Source organism: Lygodium microphyllum, chromosome 24 (genome assembly GCF_053477565.2).
Source record: "Lygodium microphyllum isolate KBCC chromosome 24, Lygodium_microphyllum_v1.1.10, whole genome shotgun sequence".
Lineage (NCBI taxonomy): Eukaryota > Viridiplantae > Streptophyta > Polypodiopsida > Schizaeales > Lygodiaceae > Lygodium > Lygodium microphyllum.
The window spans coordinates 45,689,924-45,709,646 of NC_141158.1; the positions used below are offsets into that span (position 1 = coordinate 45,689,924).

Below are 19,723 nucleotides of genomic sequence, written 5' to 3' on the forward strand. Positions count from 1 at the left end.
AATATATTTAGATAACACTTTTATTTTTTCAAAACCAAGAAAACGATGAGATATGGTATATTATGTTGACCTATGACTCAATTCATCAGCAATCACATTAACATGACCAAGTTAGTGGTAGATCATTGGATGGAGGTTTTGACTGAAAGAAGCCCATTTAATGTAATGGTAAAAAATATGAGATTGATTTGATAAATGTTTCATGGGTGGTTTTCGATATTTTTTAAATAAGAACTTTAGATCCCATGATTGATTTGATAAATGTTTGATGGCTTGTTGATTTATTTTGAAAAGAGCTTCAAATCCCATGAGAGAATGTTTCCAAATATCTTATAATTTATGTGCTACATCTAGTAACTCTTTATCATATGTACCATAGTTTTCTTCAAAAGATTCGAGTTTATGACTCTCATATGCTATAGGATAATCATTTTGCATTAAAGTTGCACCTATGCTCAAACTACTAATATCAATAAACTACAACAACAAAAGCTTAAGACAAATATGGAAATTGAAGGATAGGTACATAAGTCAAAAGGTATTTCAAGGTGTCAAAACAATTTTTCTGTCTAGGGCTCCATTCAGAGACAATGTTTTTTTCCAACAACATAATTCAAGGTAAAGCAATCAACAAAAAATTGAAGAAAAAAAGGATGGAAACCTGGTAATACAAGAAATGATCTAACTTCATGCATACTCTTAGGACTAGGAAATTCTTTGATTGTTCAGATTTTGTTTGGCTAGTTAACTTTAGGTCTAACCCGCAGGGGAAGAGTCCTGCCGTTACCCATGGAGGACTGACTTGAAGGTTCCTAATTGGCATGAAAGTCACCTACTATCAACAACTAGCTCACATCTGGAGGTGAAGGAGCGATAGCCATTACCCTTGGTTCATGGAGTACAACACATTTTTTCAATAGTAGACTAAGGATTTATGAAATCCCTCGCATTGCTTTGGCACAGCCATCGTACCGTTCCCCTAGTAACATAATTTACAGTTCAGGTTTTGAGACCAAATCCTAGGTAAGTCAGCGAATCGGTCCTTCCTAGAGTTTCTTCCCAGCGTTTTTTTTTTGGGAAACTTCTCGACTAACCGAGACCATCCTGCCATAGGACTAGATTCGTCGGGAACCCATCCACCCGCTTCTCTCTATGGAAGTTATTAGTTATCTAATTACCTACCACATTACGTGAAACATATAAAAACATCTTCTTTAATAAAAAAATCATTTTATGCATAGTTTTTTGTTTGTGTAATTTATTCACGGACAATCAAAAGAAAGAAAATTCATTGATTATGCTCCATAATGTGTGTTCTCTCGCCCATATAGGAGAAGAATTACAATTTTACGTGTTGCCTCATCCGATGCATTTGCACATCACCAAGATCAAATCCACCTATAGCTAGCGTTTTTAGGTGTCCTAAGTAGAACTTGGGCCATACAGGGGACCAAGTAGTTTCTAGGTGCATAAAGGATTTACTAGCCAGAGCCCCCCTAGCACCCTATCCACCTCCTACTGAATACAATGTTCTAGATTTTCATAGTTCCCCTAACAACTTCTAGCCTATAAGATGTTCTAGAAATTTACTAAGTGAATGCTCTAAGATTGCAATATTTCTTAAGAAACTTATCTGATTCATATTGAATTTGAATAGGATAACACCCGTGACTCTGTTAGTGACTCCCATGCTCACAACTCTAACTGTTGATTTCACCTTAATAGGGCCATTCACAATTTCCGCTTTTGAATTCTTTTTCTTTGGGGCCATGATGGAAATATGATTCATAGAAGAAGAAGAATACGGTAATAATACCAACTAGCAAGGGTGTAAGACTCTCGATGATGATGATTATTATTGTGGGATTCAATGATGTAGGCCTTGCAGATGGTTCTTCTTGCCTTGTGGAGAGCAATACTTCTCTCTCTCTAGTAGACGGAATAGGGACGAGAGTAGAGGTATGAATTCTAACCAGATTGATAGAATAGGATAAAGTTCTTCAGTGTCTTCTCTTCTTGGATTAGAGTAGAAGAGGATGAGAGACCTTCAACATATCTCCTTCCTTGGGTTGAATGGAATGATGTCTCTTTGTCTTGTGGAATAGATTCTCCTCCTTCCCGATCGGCATCTCATCCTCGTCAAGATTTCTCTTGTCCCCCTCCTTGGTCATCCCCAAGCCCTCAATTTATAGTTTTGCAAGGGAGGGAGAAAGAGAGAACGTTTGCTTTTTGGCATTTCTCGATGACATCATTGATGACAAAGAGAGAACGCTTTCTTTTAGCACTTTTGATAACATCAGAGAGAGAGCTCCATTTTGTAGTACAAAGATAAAAATTTACGGCGAGCACCACGTGATTGGGTGGCTGTCACTCTAAGGCTTATGACTAAGGTAGTGATCAAAGCATAGACCTTGGCATACTTGGCAAACGGGCTACGAAGACTTCCTTGGCACCATTGGTTGTGCGTGAGTAGCTCCCACTAGCTTGTAGGAAAATCTTCCCACGAGATCACCGATCTCGGTAGTGTCATCACGCAAGTGCACTTAATTGCCAAGTGACTATCCACTAGGCTAGTTCTTTTTGTTGTTCTATACTACAAACATAGTTTTAATAAGCTAGTCTTGGGAGGGTCTCCCAAGTCTTTCTTCTAAGAAGTGGCATATAATATCTCATTACTAATAATAATTATCTTTATAATGAGAGTCGGTTTTATAATTACAGCTAGTTTTTTTTTTTAATGTAGAGCATAAATCAATTTTCTTTGGAATGTATACGCACATTAAAATAAACTAAGTAATGGGGACATTACATAGCTCTAGGATGCACTTGGAATGATTCTGCATGTAGCTTATTCCATTTGGCTATATAATTGTACATGAAAATTAATAATCTAGTTTGTATGAAATTGAATGGTATACTTGACCTTCCTTACATGAGTATGGCCTAATTATTATGGCTATTAGGAATGTCTTTCATATGATAGTTTGGTCATCTAACTATTATGATGCTTTGGTGAATGCTAAATATTTGAAGATGAATAAGAATTATTGTAGACCACTCTTGTGATGCAAATGAATTATTCTTGATAAACTAGTTCTTATGGCTATTTTTGAGAGTATTTATATGTACATATTAAACTCATCTATTTTGTATATGATGTAACTTCACGACTCAACTTTAAATTTTTTTCCCAAGCATTGGAATATGGATAATGTGAAATTTAAATGTTTTTGGGATGTTTAATATGATATCCATGTTCTTCAATTTGACAGCTTGGGATACACTTGGAATATTGTGACTTGATAAATATATAGTTTACATAGACTCGTTTAATTTGACTCTATCAGTAGGTTGTAAAGATGATCTAATATATCTTCAAATTCTTGCAAATAGTGATGCTCAATCAAGTGTGCTTTACTTTTTCAAGGCCTATCATTGGATGGGTTTAAGCCATTAGTGGATCTCATCTGCAACAATAAATCGCAAGATTAGGTCCTTACCTCCTTCCTTTGATATTAAGTTACATGAGCACATCAATGAGACTCACCAGTTCCCTTGGAGCTTGAGCATGAGAAAATTTTTGGAAAAGTTTATCCCTAGATTAAGTGCGCTTGATCTTTAAGGCTTGTATAATTGGGACATATAGTTTGTATTTCACACGTAGGTATAAAAGAGCACTCTTAGTTCTAGTATAATTTGGTTCTTAATTGCACTTTTGAAATATCTGAGATAATATCCTTATTAATTGCATTGTGTTCTTTCTCATACTACTCATATGTAAGATGTCTGAATTGTGTAGGTAGAAGGCATTAAAGACGCAGACTTGAAAGTTAGTAGAAGTAAATCAAATGGTTTTGCCAAGGGTGGTGGTGAATAATACATACTATCTTAGATTGTAGAACTTGTACACTGCAATCCAAGTTAGGATTTGGGATATTTGAGTTTCCATATGATGCCAGGAGGCATATTCCATAGTGAATTCCATTGTCGTACTATTGCGCATCTGAGGTGTGAAATCCACCAAAAAGTTGTGTGTGTGACATTTGTTACTTTGTACATACTTAGACGTTGTGCTTTGCTTTGCTTGAACATTTTGCCTTCAGTTGGTTCATGTTCAATTTCACAGAAGAGACAAGCGTTGTTTGGGATTGAATCTGATATTTGTTACAAACAATTTAGAAGGAGAATGTGTTCTAGATCTGCAATGAGTATGGTTTTCCCGAGCTTCTCAAGTTGTTTGCTTATGCTGAAGATACAAATGGTATCGACAAGGGAGTTCAAGAAGACCAGTGAATTTTCAGTAAAGTTTCTAATTTGGAAACCTCAAGCCTGCTTTTCTTACAAATGCCAACTTTGGATCCATTAATGCTGTTGGGATGCGGTGTTGCAAGTTTTGGAGGACTCATGTTTAAGAAGGATGTGCTGACCATGTCCTTTGCTCTGAAGGATGAACATGAGGCTCAAGTGCAGCTTGCCCTTGAGTTGCAATCCCTACCATTTCTGCAGTGATGGGGACTCAAAGGCTTGTGTTTCCTAGTAATGTGTATGATGTCGTCCATTGCACGTGGTACAGAGTACCTTGGTATATTGAAGGTAGTAAGCAACTTTTGGAGCTCAACCGGGTCTTGAGGCCAAGAGGATATTTCGTTTGGTCCAAGACACCAGTTTACTAGAAACTCGAGGAAGACGTCGCTATATGGAAAGAAATGGTGACTTTAACAGCTGCAATATGCTGGGAGCTTGTAGGGAAGGCGATAGATTCATCCACAGGCATTGGTATCGCTGTCTTTCAGAAGCCAACGATGAACTCCTGCTATGAGAACTGGGTAAAGAGTTTTCCTCCTATCCGCAATCTAGATGATAAAGCCGATGCTGCATGGTATGTACCAATGACTGCCTGCATCCACAAGTTACCCTCTGACGAGGATGTGCGCGGTCTTGAATGACCCTGGAGTGGCCGAGCAGCTCAAGATAGCTCCAACATGGTTGGAAGGTCAGAAGGGAGTATATGGCAAAGCGGCACCAGCTCATTTTCAGTCTGATTACGAGCATTGGCAGCGTGTTATCCAGAAGTCTTACATTACAGGATTGGAAATTGATTGGAAGAAAATCAGGAATGTGATGGACATGAGGGCTGTATATGGGGGATTTACAACGGCACTAAAACCGCAACCTCTGTGGGTGATGGATGTTGTAGAGTTCGATTCAGCAGCAGATACACTGCTGATAATTTTGATCGTGGTCTATTTGGAATGTACCATGATTGGTGCGAGTCTTTCAGCTCCTATCCTAGAACTTACGATCTCCTTCATGCTGATCACTTGTTCAGCAGGCTGAAAAAGAGGTGCAACATCACCGCTATTGTTGTGGAGATGGACCGTCTGTTAAGGCCAGAGGGGTGGGCGATAATTAGAGATACGGCTGATGTGATTGAGGAAGTCTGAGGTCTGTTGGAGTTGCTCAAATGGGAGATTCGGATGATATTTGCTAAAGGTGGAGGCCACTTTTTTGCGTGTGGTATGCTATGAAAAGTAAGAGTGGCTAAAAAGGGGGCTTTTTCTGGTTCGGGGGAGGGAAGCCAATTTGGGGAAGAACGGAGGAAAAAGCGTGGACGAAGGCAGGCTTCAAAGTTGATTCATCAGATCCGATTTAGCAAGAAAGAACCAGAACCAAAAGAGCTGAATCGATAAGCACAACCAGCGGAGGTTCGTTGAGCGTTAGCAGAGATAAAGAAGCTTGAGGGGTCGCTCCTGTTTTTGGGGATTCTGGGTACTTATAGCAGGTCAACATGGACGTGCGAGGAACAGTTTCTGGAGACCTTGCGAGATAGTTTAATTGATCCTTACCTTCATCCTGAAGTAGTAGGGTCCAGAGATTCCCTCTTCTTCATCTTCACAAAATTTCCCCCCAGTGTTGTAAATAGTGGTTCGTTTTGGGAATTCCATGGAGGTGGTGCAGAGACGCCATGATCACAAACACCTATCTGAACTGAAGTCTGCAATTTAGGCATTCACCTACAACAACATGACAATTCTAGTGATTCAGCACTCGTTAGAGCTGTAGTCAGAGCTCTGTCTCTGCACAAGCATAAGCTCGGTTTTTTTTAAACTAGAGAAGAAGCTTTACTTCCCATATGAACCAGGAAAACAGGCCACAAGTGCTGTGAGGATCAAAAATGTTAGCCACTCACTGATTACTTTCAAATTCCAAACAACAGCTACAAAGAGCTGTTTTATGTGACCTCCTAGCGGTGTTCTTTTACCTAGGAAATCTATCGTTACAACGAATGTAAAATTCATCCAGCATGCTAATGTGAGAGTGCGCAACGGAAGAAGAACATGAACACAGAGGAGGAGAGAGAGACAGCAGAAAATGAAGGAAGAAAAATCTGCACTGACTGAAATGAATGCTGAATACACTGAAATGGACTGATCAGTCCCTGCACGCAGCTCAAAGCGTCAGTAAGGGAATTAGATCAGGCTGATGACGATGGCAGCACCAAAGACGGAGGAAGATGAAGGAGTCGAAATGTGCACCTGCCAAAGAAGGAGGGAAGATGATAATACAACTGACTGGCAAGTGGGAAATGGCTATAAATAGCCAAAAAACCCACAAACTGGGCGACCTGAAATTTGAGGCCATAAATATGTCCGACCAGCATTTAATGCTGATCTGACCAGCATTTAATGCTGGTAAAAATGCCAGGAATGCTCAGAAAAATCCCGGAAAGGATGGACAATGTCCGGCAGGTGAGGCAGGCTAAAGAATGCAGAAACTGCCCCGGGAAATGCACATAAAATCCCGACTGGAGGAGAAAATGCACTGAAATGCAATAAACTGAGTACTCTAGAATGAGCTACCTCCTCCGTCAAAACAAGTGATAGACAAGTCAGGAGCTCCTAAAGTCCTCATCTGACTCAGACTGAGGCTCACAGGCAGGAGATGACAAGGCATGACAAACATGACTGCTAACACCCCCTCTCAGATCCTGAATGTGGCGGAAGGCCAAGGGAGAAAGGGATCCTGGGGTGGCAAGAGGAATGCCAAGGTCGATGAAGTCCGTCGATGTTGACTGCCACTGAAGGAGCTCCTCACGATCCTGGAAATCCCCCTCTAAAACACTAGGGGCCAGGGAATCCACAGCCGCATCACCGAGATCGTCCCCCTCTGAAAGGGATGGGGGGTACAAGGGAACCACCGGAGGAGAAGGTGGGGGATGGGATGGAACCTCTGGAATAGAAGGTGCACAAGCAGGAACGGGTGTAGCAATAGACTGCCTCGGAGGATCGTGCATCAAAGAAGGGGAATGGAGCCTGTAAAGCCCGCTCTCCTACCAACCTGTAGATAAGACAGCTCCTGTAAAAGAATCCTCAATAACAACGGCATGCTCGGTGAAGATCACTCGTGTGCCAAGCCTCGTAAGGCCATAAACTGAGAGGAGAGGAAGGCTCAAGTCCGGAACGTTTAGGGTCTGTGAAAGGAAGCTCGTAGGTCAGTCTGTAAACAAAGGCAATGTGCCAACACCACGAATAGGCACCGATAAAATGTCACCAACAGTGACTGAACCCCCTGATGGACCGAGATCTTGTAACAAATCACCTCGGGGAGTCATATGACTCGAAGCACCACTGTCCACTAACCAAGGCTGCGTAGAAGACACTGCAGCCACGGAAGAAGGATCCTCCTCCAAAGCATGGATATGAAGGAACACTGACTCATGGGTAACAACTGGTGTAGAGATAGAAGAAGGCTCCGATGTAGATCCACCCTTCGCTCCCGGACGAAGGTGAGGGTACTTCTTCCAGCGTCTCTCCTCTGTATGTGTCCCTTTCCCATAGTGTGGGCACTTCGGTCTCTCTGAATCTGAGTCAGAGCCTGAAGAACTGTCCTTCGTCTTAGCCTTTGACTTCGTCTTCTTCTTCGTTTGTCCTCCCGAACCTGCATCAAAGGCTCTAGTGGAGTCGGATCCACTAGTACTAACCTCTCTGAGTCGCTTGTCATGCTCCAAGACAAGCGGGGATAGCTCCTCCCATAGAAGCTTCTCACGGGTCCTCGATGTAAGAAGGCTGGTGTAGAAGACATCAAACCGAGGCGATGGCAGCTGAGTCAAAAGAATCATAGCCATGTCTTCAGAAGAGATCGTCCGACCGAGGGATGCAAGCTCATCCCTCATATCCTGTAAGCTGTTGATGTGGTCCTTCATGGAAGGACTATCATCAATAGCGAGCATCCGCAACTTCTTTTCAAGAGATATCCGGTGGGCAAACGTCTTCTGTTGATAGAGAGACGCGAGCTTTCTCCACACATCTGCTGCAATCTTCAACCTGTGAACATGAACAAGGACACAATCCTGCAAACTCAAAAAGAGGAAAGATCTGGCTCGAGAATTGAGCCGATCCCATAAGGCTGCACGATCCATAGATGTCCCATCTGCGGGATCCACCATAGGTTGGGGAATAGAAATAGAAACAAGCTCCCAAAGATCGAAGGAGTCCAAGATACACTCCACCTTGCAGGACCATAGAGAAAAGTTGGAGCCATCCAACCGGTCCTCTTTGGGCAGCTGAGGAAGTACAGGTACCTGTACAGGGGGTACCAAAGGCTACATCTTCGGCCCACTGGAAGGGGATCGCCGAGATACATGAATAGAAGGGGGACGAGAACGAGGAATAGACTCCGGACGACGGTCCTCGTGATAGAAATCACGCCTCCGTTTAGATGAATGTCCAGACAAAAGCTCATCATCTGAGTCATCAAAGCATGTAAACTGATGAGAAGACATCTTCCAATCTGCAAAATACCAAACACCAAAGAAAACTGTGCCGATGCCGAAGAATGACCACCAGAAGGGTCACGAACCACCAGAAGAACCACCAAACTCCAGGAAATCACGTCGCCTATCACCACGAGGTGAAAACGCAGCTGTGTAGGGCACAAAATCTGGAGGGAAAGTTGCCAGGCACCAAAATGCAGCCAAGAAGAGAAGCGCCAGCTAGAGATGAGCTGCCAGGAGGGTATACGACCAGCGTGGATGCAAAACGCAGCCTGTAGTGGAGTCGCCCAGCTGAAAAGAAGGCCGCCCAGCTGAAAACGCAAGGAAACAGGGCTGGTTGATGATGTGGCAGCCTCTGGAAGGGGCTGTTGCAGCAAACGCAAATATTCAGACCACCTATGCAGCAAACGCAAATATTCATACCACCTGGAGGGGCCGCCTGGCTGTTGGAGAGAAGGGGGGCAGCAACAGATGATAGGTGTGGTCTCTCTCCAGTCGATGAAGACCTCCGTGCTCTCAGTTTGGCGATGATACCATGTGAGAGTGCGCAACGGAAGAAGAACATGAACAAAGAGGAGGAGGAGAGAGATAGCAGAAAATGAAGGAAGAAAAATCTGCACTAACTGAAATGAATGCTGAATACACTGAAATGGACTGATCAGTCCCTGCACGCAGCTCAAAGCGTCAGTAAGGGAATCAAATCAGCACCAAAGACGGAGGAAGATGAAGGAGTCGGAATGTGCACCTGCCAAAGAAGGAGGGAAGATGATAATACAACTGACTGGCAAGTGGGAAATGGCTATAAATAGCCAAAAAACCCACAAACTGGCCGACCTGAAATTTGAGGCCATAAATATGTCCGACCAGCATTTAATGCTGATCTGACCAGCATTTAATGCTGGTAAAAATGCCAGGAATGCTCAGAAAAATCCCGGAAAGGATGGACAATGTCTCGCAGGTGAGGCAGGCTAAAGAATGCAGAAACTGCCCCGGGAAATGCACACAAAATCCTGACTGGAGGAGAAAATGCACTGAAATGCAATAAATTGAGTACTCTAGAATGAGCTACCTCCTCCGTCAAAACAAGTGATAGACAAGTCAGAGCTCCTAAAGTCCTCATCTGACTCAGACTGAGGTTCACAGGCAGGAGATGACAAGGCATGACAAACATGACTGCTAACAGCTAATTGAGTGCACGGAAAGAAGATCGGAGATAAGTTTAAGATTGTCAGCTTAAAGATGGTTGAAGGAGTTGAATTCTCTCCCAAAATTTTTGATGAGCAGAAGGACCTTGTAGTTGTAAAACAAATCTTATGTGTTAGATTCCTCGATCCCGATCATTCTACTTCTGAACTTGAGAAGCTAAAAACTGAAATTTCTGCCTGTGGATGATAACCATTTCTGATTCCTGAAAGATGCTATCTCGGATAGACCCAAAGTGGAAATCTTTGGCTAACTGAAGTATGTTTCTCATAGATGGGCAGTGATTTCACTCCAGCCTCTTGTATCTTCCCTTGCTATACTCACGGCAGAAGACTGAATTTGCACAGGCCCTGGAACATTCAGTTTACTTGTTGCTGAACAGTTACATTACCTCAGAAGTCAGATTGCAACTGCTGGTGATATGTCTGTGAAGATGGGGTCTTGTTGGGAGTTTGGCGGATCTATTACAACATACAAATCCTCTCATCTTGCTTATATGTATGATTGATCTTCTATCCTGAAATTAGTCAAGGTCCTCTGTGGATGCGACATTGCTTTCACAAACCCTTCGACATCTTTGGTGAACCCGACGTGAAAGCATCGTAGAAATTTCAGGATGGGAGATACCTCAGCCTCTATTTCAGCCTCTTCTACAATTCCAGCTGCTTCTACTTCAGCTCCATCAATGAGTGCTGCGTCAAGTACTTCAACAGAGGATCTAAAGCAGATTTTGTAGAATATGTCCATGTATATGCAGCTCCAAAATCAGCAGACACAATTGTATATGCAGCAACAGCAACAATTGCATCAACAGCAGTTGTCTCAGCAAAGGCAACTCTATTCGGAGCAGGAGAATGCAAACAGCGCGACTAAGGCTATTGAAGCAGTTGAGAATGAGAAGAAGCTATTTGATGGCCGTAATGTTTCAGCATATTTGAAGACATATGAGATCAAGATGGGGTTTTTTGGAGTTCTAGCTGGACTTATGAGTAAGCACTTCCTTCGTCTTGTCACACCCGCTTTGAGGGCAAAAGTGACTGATCTTTTTATTCAAAATACATATTGGCAAGATTTTAAGAAGGCCTTAAAAGAAGAATATTTCATTGAGGACTTTGGTATGGCTACTCGGCGGTCATTCCGAGAGTGGGTCTACATGCCAAACAAAGGTCTAGCTGCTTCGGAGTTGATTCGAGAATTTGAAGAGAGGTATAGTCAGCTTGATGCCATTGAACAAAGAGCATTGGATGTTGAAAAAGTTGAGCTTTTCTTGCAAGCTACAGATCCTGCTCTTCAAGAAGAATTGGGTGAGCTTCTTGAGGATCGCACGAAGCCTATGGGTCTTAAAACGGATTGGTAGGATGCTCAGGATGCAGTCTCGACTTTGACGAAGAGGAGGATATGGAAGGCTCGCCTACAAAATGGTTCCATGACACCTACACCATCATCTACTCCTATGCCTGCTTCTATCCCTGTTATTTCTTCTCCTCCTCAGCCAGTTTCTTGGCCTATGCCAGTGCCTACTGTTTCCACTCCACCTATTCCTCCTGTTCCACGACCGATGCCTACACCTTCTGCTCCAAAACCATCCGCTTCATCGGTGCCTACCTCTCTTGATGACATAATCAAAGGCATAACAGATTTGACACTGGAGCCAGTCAAAGCGGAGTTGGTGGGAAAGTTGAAAGAGCAGTTTGCTTCGACTGCGCCTACTACTTCTTCTAGTGCTCCTACTGCACCTAGGAGTGCTCCTAGTGCACCTAGGAGAGACCGGAGATGTATTTGGTGCGATAGTACGGACCATCAGCATTGCAGGGATTGTGAATATTTTCAGGATGCAAGGAGGAAGAATTTCGTATATTGGGGGCAAGATGGTAAGATTTGGTTGACTGAGACAAGAGCTCCACTTGCTACCAACTTTGGTAAAGGTGGAACGAAGAAGTTAGTGGATGACATGGCTGTGCCTACTTCTTATGTGACAGCTAGAGGTGATGCTTCTGCATATGGAGTCCAGATTGAAAAGGGATCAGAGACCCAGTCAGCACTATGGACTTATGCTATGGAGACTGCAAATAAGGGAAAAATTCAACAAACTGTTTTGACTAGTGGAGGCTCTAGCATCAGATCAGAGACAGGTTGGGATTCGCCTGTTGACAGGTACTCTATTTATGCTTATTTGGCTAAGTCTCAGGGAGCAGATGTACTTGTTGAGGAGAAGCGTAAGAGGGATGAAGAAAATCCAAGTGCAGCTAAGAAGACTAGAGGGGGTGAGTTACTCCACCTACTGCACGACCGTCTTCAAGACCAGGGCCACATCGACAGATGGAAGATGCTCAAAAGAGAGAAAAAAGGCAAGAGCCTAGAGAGAGAAAGTGGCCAGGGTTTAGATTGATGTCCGATATTGAGACATCTATAGACATGAAGAAAATCTTTAATGACAAGATACTTGGCAGTGAGGTGACTTTCACTATTTTTGAGGTTTTGGGCATCTCGAAAAGAGAGTTTCAGGATCAGTTTCAGGAGGTTTTGAAGAGGAAAAGACATGCATTGTCTACCACTGATACACAGGGAGTTTTGATTGGGGAGTTGGATGAGGATGAGGATGAGGTTATGGTTGAAAATGCTTCTGTTTTTCCACGGGTAGAGTAGAGGGTTTAGCCTATGCATTATGCTGAAATTGATGAGCCTCTCTTGATACCGCGTAGTCACTTTTCGCGGAGCCATTGGGCTAGGACAACTACAGAGACGATTGTAAAGATTGGAGAGAAACAGGTGCCTTATGTTGCATTGGTGGATCATGGTTCAGAGATTAATCTCATAGTTCGTGGAGTTTGTGAGAGTAACAGATGGCCTATGGATGTAGAGAATAGGTGGCATATGAGAGCCGCTAATAACACTGCAGGTGATTTGTATGATGCCTGTCCTAGTGTCAGGGTCTCTATTGGTGATGTAAAGGAGGATTTTCATTTCTTTGTGCAGGATTCATGCTCTTATCCTATAATTCTTGGACAGCCATTCATCACAGAGATGCGCATGGAAACAAAGGTAATGGATGATGGTTCTGCTTATGCACGGATTCGCAGTAAAGATGGTATGAGAGTAGTTCAGTTTATGACTGTGTGTGTGAACCATGTTAGAAACAGGGATACTCTCAGAGATGCACCTTTGCCCACTGTGAGGGATTCGGGTTTTCATTAGGTACCGCCGTTTCGCGAGACGACGGTGGTACAGAGCAGAGGAGATTGGAGTTCTCGCCTCCTGGCAGTGATATTTTCTCCTCCGGTTTTGTTGGGATTTCAGCAAATAGTTCAATGAGCTATCAGAAGACTTCTAGGTTGCCTAGAGCTGTCTGGCAGTATATATGCAGGAAGGAGAAAAATTTGAAAAATGCAGGAATTTTAGAGGATGATGAGCACATAGATGGGATGAATGACAGTGTGATTTGTGCAGATACGATGACAGAGATGGGAGATATGTTGAAAACTGATATGCAGAATTGTCACAGTAATGTATTAGTGCAGTCCCTGGACATGTTTCATAAAATTGCAGATTTTGTGTCACAGATTGAGTTAGAGGCTGAGGTAACTCAACAAAGAGTGTTGAGTGCTGAAGAAATTCAGCAAACAGAGTTTCCAGCTGGTTATGATCAGCTTTCAGAGACACAGAGGGCTGAAAACTTTCAGCCAACAGAGTTTATTGCTGAAATATTTCAGCATTCAGAGTTTAGGGCTGTTCCTATGCAGTCCATAGAGCAGAGGGCTGAGGATATTCAGCCATTGAAGTGCAGAATTACTGATTTACAACAAGATTTGAGTAATGCAGAAGAGCATAATGAAGCCAGGGTTGACACGAAATACAAAACTATGGATAAGAAGGTGAAGCCGGTTGCTGTACTGCTTCCATCTGACAGTTGATCAGTAAATAGAGAGGGCTGCTAAACAGCCAATTTTGAGGAATCTGGAGCATATTGGTCATAAATTTTCAGCAGAGACTCTTGCTAAATTGAAAATTGGAAATGGTGATTTCTTGCTACCCATAGAGAAGCAATGCTTTTAGGAGATGCTTGAGCGACATGGAAGGGGATTTGCTTTTTTCCTGCATGAGATTGGATGTGTGAATCCTGATATTGTTGCTCCTATGGTCATTTTTACTATTCCTCATATCCCATGGAATCTCCGACCTATTCGAGTGCCTAAAACACACTTGCCAAAGCTGATTGATTTATTGAATGAGAAAATCAGGATGGGAATCCTTGAGCCTTCATCTGCACTATACTCAAACAGGTGGTTTGCAGTTCCAAAGAAGAATGGTACTCTCCGATTTATTCAGGATATGCAGCCAGTGAACAGAGTTACTATCAGGAATGTTGGTATAGGTCCAGTTGTGGATGAGTTTGCAGAAGCATTTGCTGGACGTGTCATCTATTCTTTAGGTGATTTGTATTCAGGATATGATCAGTTTCAGCTGGCTTTGGAAAGCAGGGACATAACTACCATGAGAACTCCTATTGGGCTTGTCAGGACGTGTACCTTGCCTCAAGGTGCCACTAATTCTGTTGCGCATATGATGAATGCCATGCATAAGGTCCTTCGAGATTACATACCTCAGCTTACTATGCCTTTCTTGGATGATGTGCCCATTAAGGGGTGTGCAGAAGAAGAGAAGAATGAGAGTCTAAACGAGCAGGGATGCAGATACTTTGTGGCTGATCATATTTCAGCATGTGAGAAGATTTTGGCCAGGTTAGAAGAAGTGAACTTGACACTTTCAGGGCAAAAATCTGGTTTTGGAGTGAATGAGGTTGTCATTGTTGGACATATGTGTGGGTATTATGGCAGGAAATCCTCACCTGATAAGGTGAATGCTATAGGCAAGATTGTGGAGTATTGTTCTACCACTTCAGAGGTACGGATATTCATTGAAGCTTGTGTGTTTTATATGATTTGGATACCTCATTTTGCACACATAGCAGATTGTTTATATCAGTTGCTTCAAAAGGGGCAGAAATTCTATTGGGATGAGAGCCACACTAGAGCCATGCGGAAATTGAAGAAGTTATTGCAGAATGCTCCTACTCTCATGAAAGCTAATTATAATTGTGGAAAGCCTATTTTATTGATAGTTGACACTAGTCCAAATGGCATAGGTTGGGCTGTGGGTCAAGATGATGCAGATGGAAATAGGTATGCCATTAGGTTTGGGGTGAAAGTCCTAAACGAGAGACATAGGAGATATCCGCAAATCAAGAGGGAGTTATTGGGGATTGTTACGGCTCTCAAATGTGACAAGGAGTACTTTATTGGAGCTTCAGTTGTGGTAGAGACAGATTGCTTGCCATTGATTGGTATGATCACGAGTTGCTCTACTCCGGATATAGCTATGCTGAGATGGATTGCATACATCAAGTCATTAAATCCAGAATCTAAACACATCGCAGGGAAGGATAATCCAGTGGCAGATATGTTGTCTAGAGCCAGATATGATGATGAGGAGACTCTACTTGCAGAAGAGGATGAAGCAGAAATTTCAGCCACTATGGTTGATCATGTTTGTCATGTCTATGATATTGTGGCTTTCATAGAAAAACTCTATGTTGGAGATTGGTTGCAGATTGGCAGGTACCTTAGTACACTAAGCAAAAGAGATGAATGGACAGATGAAGAGTTCAAGAAGATTAGAAGGAAAGCCTATGGTTATTTTCTCAAGGACGGATTTCTTTGGAAGCTTCTGAAGAAAAGAGGCCGATTACCTTTGCGGGTTGTCTGCGACAGAGAGACACAGTTACAGGTGATGAGGGAGTTTCATGAGAGTCCTTGGGCTGGTCATAGAGGAGTGTGGACTACTTATGAGAAAATCAAGGAGAAATATTGGTGGAAAGGCATGTATAGAGATGTTTCTCACTTTGTTGAGACTCGCAGAGACTGCCAGATGTATTCGGTAGTGCGTCATCGAGATGAACTTCATCCGATCTATCCGTTATGCATTCATTATAAGTGGGTAGTTGATTTGGTTACCATGCCTATGGGTCTATGGCAGATGAGATACATTGTTTTGGCTAGAGAGGATCTTACCAATCATGTTGAGGGCAGATCTTTGAGAACGAAGACCACTAGTGCAGTGTGTAAGTTCTTATTGGAGGAAATTTTCTGCAGGTATGGTTGTGTGGGTAAGATCACTGCGGATCGTGGTGAATTGGATGCAGATGAAGCTAGGGAGTTTCTCTCTCAGCTAGGAATCAAGTTGGCTCTAACTACATCATATAATCCAAGGTGAAATGGGAAGAGTGAAAGAGGGCATCCGCCGATAGTGAAAGCATTAGCCAAAGCATGCAGAGGACGGATTGGAGAATGGCCGAGACTTCTACCATTTGCTTTATGGGCTGATCGTAGGACTCACAGTGTTACCACAGGATATATGCCCGCAGAGTTGATGTATGGTCAGAAACTTGTTATGCCGACTGAGACTTGTGCTTTGACTTGGTCAGTTTTACCTTGGCAAGAGGATTTGATGAGAGAAGAGCTCTTAGCTCTTCGGATTCGATAGTTGGAGAGGAGACCAGAGAATATTCAGCTAGCTATTGACAGGTTGAAGGTTGCTAGACTGAGGAATAAGGACAGGTTTGACAGTAGGCATCGCTTGCGGCCTAGAGCAATAGAAGAGGGAGATTGGGTATTGGTCTTTGATAGCAGCCTTGAAAATCATCATACTGCACTTTGGAAGATGGTGAAAAGATGGTTTGGTCGACATGTCTTTGATAATGCAACATATGAGCTGACAGAATTGGATGGGACAGTGCTTAGAGTGCCTATTGCTAGAAAAAGAATCAAGATTTTTAGGAAAAGAGATGATGAAGATTATGCATTGGAAGAATTTGCAAGAGAACAACGAGAAGAAACTCCGATAGAAGAGACAGATGATATGACAGATAATCTTATTGATATACCGGAAATGCATAATGAAGAGATTGATCTGTTTGTGGATCTCGATCATAACGATCATGGGTAGTTGGCCCATCCGGAGGATGCGCAGGATTAGAGGGGGTGGATGTCGTACTGTTGCGAATCTGAGGTATGAAATCCACCAAAAAGTTGTGTGTGTGACATTTGTTACTTTGTACATACTTAGACGTTGTGCTTTGCCTCGCTTGAACATTTTGCCTTCAGTTGGTTCATGTTCAATTTCACAGAAGAGACAAGTGCTGTTTGGGATTGAATCTGATATTTGTTACAAACAATTTAGAAGGAGAATGGGTTCTAGATCTGCAACGAGTATGGTTTTCCCGAGCTTCTCAAGTTGTTTGCTTATGCTGAAGATACAAATGGTATCGACAAGGGAGTTCAAGAAGACCAATGAATTTTTAGTAAAGTTTCTAATTTGGAAACCTCAAGCCTGCTTTTCTTACAAATGCCAACTTTGGATCCATTACTTGCTGTTGGAATGCGGTGTTGCAAGTTTTGGAGGACTCATGTTTGAGAAGGATGTGCTGATCATGTCCTTTGCTCTGAAGGATGAACATGAGGCTGAAGTGCAGCTTGCCCTTGAGCATGGAATCCCTACCATTTCTGCAGTGATGAGGACTCAAAGGCTTGTGTTTCCTAGTAATGGGTATGACGTCGTCCATTGCACGTTGTACAGAGTACCTTGGCATATTGAAGCTGGTAAGCTACTTTTGGAGCTCAACCGGGTCTTCAGGCCAGGAGGATATTTCGTTTGGTCCGCGACACCAATTTACTAGAAACTCGAGGAAGACGTCGCTATATGGAAAGAAATGGTGACTTTAACAGCTACAATATGCTGGGAGCTTGTAGCGAAGGCGATAGATTCATCAACGGGCATTGGTATCGCTGTCTTTCAGAAGCCAACGACGAACTCCTGCTATGAGAACTGGGAAAAGAATTTCCCTCCTATTTGCAATCTAGATGATAAAGCCGATGCTGCATGGTATGTACCAATGACTGCCTGCATCCACAAGTTACCCTCTGACGAGGATGTGCGCGGTCTTGAATGACCCTGGAGTGGCCGAGCGGCTCAAGATAGCTCCAACATGGTTGGAAGGTCAGAAGGGAGTATATGGCAAAGCGGCACTAGGTCATTTTCAGTCTGATTACGAGCATTGGCAGCGTGTTATCCAGACGTCTTACATTACAGGATTGGGAATTGATTGGAAGAAAATCAGGAATGTGATGGACATGAGGGCTGTATATGGGGGATCTACAACGTCACTAAAACCGCGACCTCTGTGGGTGATGAATGTTGTAGAGTTCAATTTAGCAGCAGATACACTGCCGATAATTTTGATCGTAGTCTATTTGCAATGTACCATGATTGGTGCAAGTCTTTCAGCTCCTATCCGAGAACTTACGATCTCCTTCATGCTGATCACTTGTTCAGCAGGCTGAAAAAGAGGTGCAACATCACCGCTATTGTTGTGGAGATGGACCGTCTGTTGAGGCCAGAGGGGTGGGTGATAATCGGAGATACGACTGATGTGATTGAGGAAGTCTGAGGTCTGTTGGAGTTGCTCAAATGGGAGATTCGGATGACATTTGCTAAAGGTGGAGGCCGCTTTTTTGCATGTGGTATGCTATGAAAAGGAAGAGTGGCTAAAAAGGGGGCTTTTTCTGGTTCGGGGGAGGGAAGCCAATTTGGGGAAGAACGGAGGAAAAAGCGTGGACAAAGGCAGGCTTCAAAGTTGATTCATCAGATCCAATTTAGCAAGAAAGAACCAGAACCAAAAGAGCTCAATCGATAAGCACAACCAGCGGAGGTTCGTTGAGCGTTAGCAGAGATAAAGAAGCTTGAGGGGTCGCTCCTGTTTTTGGGGATTCTGGGTACTTATAGCATGTCAACATGGACGTGCGAGGAACAATTTGTGGAGACCTTGCGAGATAGTTTAATTGATCCTTACCTTCATCCTGAAGACGCAGGGTCTAGAGATTCCCTCTTCTTCATCTTCACAGATTTTTCCCCACAGTGTTGTAAATAGTGGTTTGTTTTGGGGATTCCATGGAGGTGGTGTAGAGAGGCCATGACCACAAACACCTATCTGAACTGAAGTCTGCAATTCAGGCATTCACCTACAGCAACATGACAATTCTAGTGATTCAGCACTCGTTAGAGCTGTAGTCAGAGCTCTGTCTCTGCACAAGCATAAGCTCGGTTTTTTTTAAACTAGAGAAGAAGCTTTACTTCCCATATGAACCAGGAAAACAGGCCACAAGTGCTGTGAGGATCAAAAGTGTTAGCCACTCACTGATTACTTTCAAATTCCAAACAATAGCTCCAAAGAGCTGTTTTATGTGACCTCCTAGTGGTGTTCTTTCACCTGGGAAATCTATCGTTACAATGAATGTAAAATTCATCCAGCATGCTAATTGAGTGCACAGAAATCAGATCAGAGATAAGTTTAAGATTGTCAGCTTAAAGATGATTGAAGGAGTTGAATTCTCTCCCGAAATTTTTGATGAGCAGAAGGACCTTGTAGTTGTAAAACAAATCTTATGTGTTAGATTCCTCGATCCCGATCATCCTACTTCTGAACTTGAGAAGCTAAAAACTGAAATTTCTGTTTGTGGATGATAACCATTTCTGCTTCCTGAAAGATGCTATCCCGGATAGACCCAAAGTGGAAATCTTTGGCTAACTGAAGTATGTTTCTCACAGATGGGCAGTGATTTCACTCCAGCCTCTTGTATCTTCCCTTGCTGTAATCACGACAGAAGACTGAATTGATGGAAGATGCTCAAAAGA

General features: G+C 42.9%; 3 pseudogenes; all 3 read left to right on the forward strand.

Annotated features, from left to right (window-relative positions):
• Positions 1-4,344: 4,344 nt before the first annotated feature.
• On the forward strand, positions 4,345-5,444 carry LOC148015033 (putative methyltransferase PMT26 pseudogene; annotated as a pseudogene).
• Positions 5,445-5,477: 33 nt separating this feature from the next.
• LOC148015034 (vesicle-associated protein 4-1 pseudogene) lies at positions 5,478-10,165 on the forward strand (annotated as a pseudogene).
• Positions 10,166-17,243: 7,078 nt separating this feature from the next.
• LOC148015035 (putative methyltransferase PMT26 pseudogene) lies at positions 17,244-18,563 on the forward strand (annotated as a pseudogene).
• The last annotated feature ends 1,160 nt before the right edge of the window (positions 18,564-19,723 follow it).